The following is a 7,358-nucleotide window of genomic DNA, read 5'->3' on the forward strand; positions in this document are numbered from 1 at the left end:
TGGAATCCTGGATAACTTCTCTAAGCTTTAATTACTCATCTTTGAAATGGGGATATTAATTCTATTTTCAAGATTTATTGTAAAGAGTAGAGATAATACATGGGGCACCTAGCACAGTGTCTGGCATTTGGTTTATTTCACTTTTATTGCCATCATTATCAGCTTTGGTATTAAGGTTATATAATAACAACCATACAATTATGTTCTCGAAATTCAGGGAGCAAATTATACTGTCCAGAAGCAATATCCATCTGAATTCTGCAGAGATATGTCAAACTTATTGTTTTTCTAAAATTCTCCCTACCCTCAAGATGATTAATAAAAATATTACAATTAGATTCTAAGCCCAGTGGGAAGAAAGTATAGCTGCCTGTATATCCTTTACCATATTTAATAAAATGATAATAATATTGCTTGGTATTTCTATAGTTCTCTTATTTGATGGTCTTAAGTGCTATATAGATATTAGTTCATTAATTCTTCCAATTCCACTGAGACTAGGAAGGTAGGAAATACTAAAGACATCTTTGACTGTTGTAAAAACACTTCTTTTCCTCCTCTTCTCAAGCCCTGCCATGCCAGTTCCCACCAAGAACACCAGAGTTGCAACCCCTTCCTCTTAGCATTAAGGCTACTCATCAACTGTACCAGACTTCCTGACCTTACTCAACTTTCCCAGGGCTTCCTTACTTTTCCCCCATAATGATAAGTACTCTGTGTTTGTTTGTTTGTTTTAGGTCTAGTTTCTAAAATGGGCTCATTCTTTGCTAGGGGCTGACAAAAGACAATTCTAACAATAAGCAATAATTATAATAGCTTATATCCATTGAGTGTCAGGCACTTGAGTAAGTACTTTGCAGGCATTATTTTCTTTCTGCCTTTCAAAAATCCACTTTGTTGTTCCTTATCTTCTCCATTTTGTGATGAGAAAAATGAGTCTCTTAAAAAAAAAAAGCTTATAGAATATCACACAACTGGTAAGGGCAGAGATGGGATTTGAACCCAGGTATGTCTGCCTCTAAACTTAAGAAGACTTATGAGGAGCTATGCAAGTTATCCAAATTCTCTCCCTAATCCTCAGGTTTTGTGGGGTCCTTCTCAATCCGTCAGAACTATCTTGAGATAACAGTGAGTCTATGTGTGAGCAAAAGAGAAGACTTGCTTTGTTTTGGCACATGCAAGGTGAACTTTCATTGAAGCCACATTGATTCAAATCTCCATTCTTCCTTTCTCCTTCACGTTTCAGTCCAGCATCCCACCCAGGAATCTGACAAATCAGAATCTAATAAGATTTGAAGTTATATGTCTTCCCAAAAGATCTCTAGAGAGCAGAGCAGCAGGGCTTTCTAAAAGCCAGACTGAACAGCCTGTAGGGCCCCTCTTCATGTCCGGGCTGTACAAAAGCAGGGCTCAGGATCTCTTTCAGGACCTCAGGTCTGGAAGGTGGTGGAGGTTCAGTGCTCTCTGTGTGAGATTTTCCAGTTCCTGAAGCCCACATGTTCACAGAACCTTCCTACATACAACATTCCTTCTTTTATCCTCAATCCTAGCATCTTTTCATGTAAGTCTCTCCACTTATTACTCTTCTCTCCTCACTCCTAGAATTTCTGAAGATTTCTTAGGCTTCGACACCATTGCAACCCACTCTTCCTTCAATATGATTCCCACCGTATCATATTTTTTATTCCAACTGGTATTAATCGACAGTCACAGCCGAAGAAATTAATTAAGAGAAAAACAAGCTAAGACATATCACAAGCCTGCTGTGAGGGGCCCTTCAATGGCTCTTTTGTTTGTACATCTATGATGTCATACAATCTCATCTTAACAGATTGCTGTTTTGATCTCCACGTTAGAAATCAATAAGAAACTGGGTTTTAGAGATGTCTATGACTTTCCCAAAGACATACAACCGTTAAATGGCAGAAAGAGAACTCAAATCCAAACCTGATCCAAGCAAGATCCTTGTTCTTTCCATCCCTCTCAACACCTCATTAACTTGTGTTTGAGCGTTCTTTGTACTCCAGAGTGGACTCATAGTATTAACGTTACAGTTTGTCAACTGAGAATGGGCAGGCACCTTACAGACCAACTATTATGTGGAACAGTACTGTTTTTAAGCCTTCAGAGCTTACATCAACAAAGGAGGAAAGGATGAGTGCACTTGACTGGTGACAGGGTTGATGGCAGATAATCCAGTACTGAGAGGTGTTAGTGAAATTCTCAAATTGGAAATGAAAGGCATTGCCAGAAGAGGCCTGTTTTGGGTATGAGACTCCACCCCCTGCCCACTCTTTTTCCAGTAAGCACAGGGACTACAAATTCATATCAGTATAATCCTTTTCTCGTTTTAAAATTGGGGAGTATACATGCCTAAAAGGTGTAGTAAATTTCCCAGGTTAAGCAGTTAACTGTTTATACTCTAACTCATCCCAAAAGAATTTGGAGCAGATTAAACACACAACTCTTTTGACAAACTTAGGTCTACTTAGATAAGTGCTTGGAAGATATTTTCCTATTTGTCATTGCTGTGAATAAAGCTTTCCAAGTAATAATGCTGAGAATGCTTTTATCAGCTGAAAAAAATAAACAAGAAAACAGACAAATAGAAAAGAAAACAAAGTTGTGGCTTCCTAAGAACTGCTTAATAATATATTAGCCATGATTAGTGAATCCAGGATTCCTGCTCCTTTAGTACTACTCTGAACTATCATTTGATTTAGCATACATTACATTTTCTCTTGAAGCTGTACAAATTCAGCAATAACCGTGGCTCCCATAAGTAAGTTGCCTGCCATGTGCCAACTGGTAATAAAGATTGCGTTAGAGAGTAGTGAACCATCACTCAGAACTTCTTAGATGTGCCAGAACATATTGTGGCCTGTTTTCTATTCCTTACAGTAATCACAGAGGGGAAATATAATTGCCACCAACAGACAGAAGAAGACATTGGGATACAGAGAGAATGTGTATTTTGTTGAAGGTTGTACGGCTAGATAAATGGTAGAACTGAGGTTTGATCTTACGTTTGTCTGACTCCAAAGCCCAGGCTCTTTCCACAATTCATTATTTCTCTTAATTTTGCTGTGTGAAAAGACCATGTCCCATAAGGACCCTGAAGATTGTAATTCTAATCAGATGGAAGCCAGAATGAAAGCCACGGAGCCTTGCCCCTAAGACATCACTGTACTCCTGGTCATCTGTGTATGGTCTGAGTGTGCTTCTGTGGGAGGTGCTAACAAACCTGATCATCAAACCAAACTGTCTCCAGGGATTCCTGAAACTAGACTCATGGGCTCCCAGTCTCTGAGGAAACATTGATTATGCCCCTTCCTTTACTTCAAATATGGATTATTCTGAAGACCAGGAAAAGTGTTCAAATTTCTTGTCAGGGTAAGTATATCTTTATACCTCCAACTAACAGGACTGGACCACAATTCTATCATCACTCTTTTGTACGAGTATTTGCCTCAGTTACCTCAAACAGAACCATCTGGAGTATTCACAATTCATATGATTTATCCTAGACACCTTTGTCTATACAAGGTTCTCCTTGCTTAAGGATGTGATGTGGTTGTTTTTTTCCGCATATTTTTAATCCTGATGACACCCCTGAGAAGTGGGTAGTTATCAGGAGCACCTATGCTGGCCTGGCCCCAGACCCAGGATCCTCTTCTGTGTCTGTACTCGTTAGTCCAGTGATTTTCTGAGGTTCATTCCACTTTCAAACTCTGGGCCCTCTAAGTGTACCTGGTATCCTCAGCCCCAAGGCACTTTTATGTGGGTGTAGAGAAGTTGGGTGGAGAAATTCTTATTCACTTCTTTAGGGCAATTGGGAAGCCAAAGTTAAAAGGGAACACATAATTTTCTCCTAGTGATTTTACATTCAGAAAATTTTCACATCTTTTGCATCATATAACGTACATAATATCCTTAAGAGTTTGGGAAGAGAGAGATTATTATCCCCTCTCATAGAAGGAAAACTAAGACCCAAAAGATGATATGACCCAACTGGAGTTTATACAGTTAATTAGTAGCAGGTCTCTGGATTCTCAGACCAGGCATTTTCCACAGAACCGGGAGAGTTTTTCCACTTAGCATTTACCCTAAAATATAGCCATCAAAGATAGTTATTTAGAAATACATTTATTTCTAATGGTTGTAACAATCCTGTAACAATCATAATAAATATAGTGCATATTAACTATGAACAGAGATAATGCCCGGCTATCCCCAGCATATTCAGGGAATAGTTTTTTCTAGAGACTATTGAAGGCTGTTGATGCTGTCAGTGGTGTTAACCCAGGCTACAGCCCAGCTGAGCCTGAGCAGTACTATCTCTATGCTTTCATGTGGCTACGGCACTAACATAATCACAGCAACTTAGCAGACTGACAGTTTTGGTTTTTTGATTTCCTAATAAGAAGAGTGATAGTATTCAACCTAGCAATTGTCTTTTCTACAGGCTTACGAGAAACCACTCGGGTGAATACGACCTCAAAGATTGAAGTTGAAAGGCCTCATTAGAAGATGTTTGAACATTATATTGCTGTATTCCAAAGGTTAGGCACATTTAACCCAGGAGGGAAAGATTCTGCCAAAAGCAACAGAGGGTATGGTCTGCTTCTCAGCTAGCTGTGGCATAAGAAGGCAGGATGGCTCATTCAGACACAGCCTCAGAACCTAGAGAAACACTTAAAAAGCCAGGGTGTGGTATTTTGTTTTGTTTTGTTTGTTATTAATCTCCAGTGCCAACTCAAATTCCTTAATTTCCTCAATGGAATAATTTGGGACTTAGGCTGAATGACTGGTAGTGCCATACTCTTGTTAAGGCAGCTCTTACATTGCTGTGTTGGAACAGGCCAATGGGTAGGGCTTTAGTATAGTGTAGCTGAAGGGCAATCAGTCTCTTGTCCTAAAGCCAGAGTCTTAATTACATGGTGCTGCTGTAACAGAAATACCACAAATTGATGGCTTTAGCAAAGGGAAATTTCTTTTCTCACAGTCTAGTAGGCTAGAAGTCCAATTCAGGGCATCAGCTTCAGGGGAAGCCTTTCTCTCTCTTTTGGCTCTGGAGGAAGGTCTCTGTCATCAATCTTCTTCTGGACTGGGAGCTTCTCAGAATAGGAACCTCAGGTCCAAAGGACGTGCTCTGCTCCCTGCACTGCTTTCTTGGTGGTATGAGGTTCTCCTGACATTCTGCTCACGTCTATCTTTTATATCTCAAAAAAGATTGGCTTAAGACACTACCTAATCTTGCGGATCTCATTAATAGAACTGCTGCTAATCCATCTCATTAACATCATAGTCATAGGATTTACAACACATAGGGAAATCACATCAGATAACAAAATGGTGGACAATCATACAATACTGGGGATCACAACCTAGCCAAGTGGACAGATATTTTGGGGGACACAATTCAAGCTGTGACAGCCAGGCTGCAGTCTCTACAGTGCCCCAGTTCCAGTTCTATATGCATTAACTTGTAGAAGATTTGGAGGACCTAGAAGAGTTTTAGAGAAGACTCATAAAGATGAAAAATGAGTAAAAATAAAATGCATTAAACACAAAGAACAGGTAAAAAAACATTATGATTAACTTATAGTTACACACACACACACACAAAAATAACAAAAACTGATTTTCTTCTGGAATATAAAAAAGGGTCTTAACAAGGTGGCAGAATTATCACCTTCCATGCAAGATATCCAGGTTAGATTCTTGGCCAATGCACCTCAAGTGCCTCCACAACCCATCTGTCATTGGTGGATTGTGTATCGTTACGATGCTTAACAGGTTTCAGTGGAGCTTTCCAGAAGAAAGGCCTGGTAATCTACTTCTGACAATCAGCAAATGAAAACCCTACTGATCACAACAGTCTGTTTCGTTATGCATGGGGTTGCTCTGAGTCAGAGGTCAACTCCATAGCAGCTAACAACAACCGTCTAACGCATTCGTCGTAAATTCTACCAGGGTATGAGAAGTTGGAAGTGTAAAACCAAACAGTTGAATACTTCGCCTGGAAACAAGGGGATAGACTAAGTGACTTTCCAAGATCCTGCCCATAATGTAATGAGATTAAAAACTCAGAAGCCAACACTGTGGGTTGGTTTTCTCCCTGACTAATAGCAATTCAGAATGCTTTAAAAGAGCCTCTTGAGGTACAGAAGGACAGGTGGTAGAAGCAGAGGTCTGTTAACATCCCTTCCCTTCAGAATCTAGCATAAATGTCTCCTCTTTTAAAAGCCTTCTCTTATTTCCTGAGAAGAAATTAAGTTATCTCACCTTATAACTCCCATTGGACATTAATCCCATCTTTTCTATGATGTTTATCACAGTTTTCATTATAATAGAATTAGTTTTTCTTATAATAAATAATAAACTTCATTGTGACAATTACCATGTGATGTTCATTTTTGCACACAACATGGTGCCCGATATGATGCCTAGCACTGGCAGAGGCTCAATAAATGTAAACTGACTTGAACTCAGTAACCATAAACTGAATTAAACTGAGTCTCTAAGAGAAATTAAGAGCAACAGACAACATAATAAATTTTTTTAAGGATTTGATTTTCTCATTTAGTGCACAAAGCTCATATACATTTAGAGCAACAAAGAAGAACTTCAAGCAGGACACAATTAAACAACTATAGAACCAATCAGAAGAAGTGAATCAGGACAGACTCAAATTTAATCAGATTTCCAAAATTGTTAAGTATTTATCCCATACCAAAACCAAACCTGTTGTCGTCAAGTCAATTTTGACTCATAGCGACCCTATAGGGCAGAGTAGAACTGTCCCATAGAGTTTCCAAGGAGCACCTGGTGCATTCAAACTGCTCGCCTCTTGGTTAGCAGCTGTAGGACTTAACCACTACGCCACCAGGGTTTCCATCTACCCCATCTGCGGTGTTAAACATTGTTTTACAGCGATGACTCATGCAATACTAAAAAATATCAAAAGTAAATACAAGCCATGTGATGGATATTACTGTTTCCACCCTAAAGATGGGGAAGCAAAGTCTCAGAGAGACTAAGTGGTTTATATTAGCTCACATAATGCCATTAAATGATTATCGGGGGCTCATAATTACCACCCAAGTTATCTGGCAGCACACACAGAATCTTTTAGCTCCATGAATTTGCCTTGCAAATTTAATATTGAAGGAAAAAAGGAAGGATGTAGACTGTAGGTAGCTGAGAATACTAAGGTGCTCATAAAATAGAATCACTTTTCTCTACCACCCACAGGCTATTCATGATGTCATCAGCTTCCTAACTGTAGCTCTTGATGAAACCCTCCTACCAATCGAATGCTGGCATTTCCCATTGTATCCCTGTTAAGGTGGATG

The sequence above is a fragment of the Loxodonta africana genome, chromosome 15 (assembly GCF_030014295.1).
Source record: "Loxodonta africana isolate mLoxAfr1 chromosome 15, mLoxAfr1.hap2, whole genome shotgun sequence".
Classification (NCBI taxonomy): Eukaryota; Metazoa; Chordata; class Mammalia; order Proboscidea; family Elephantidae; genus Loxodonta; species Loxodonta africana.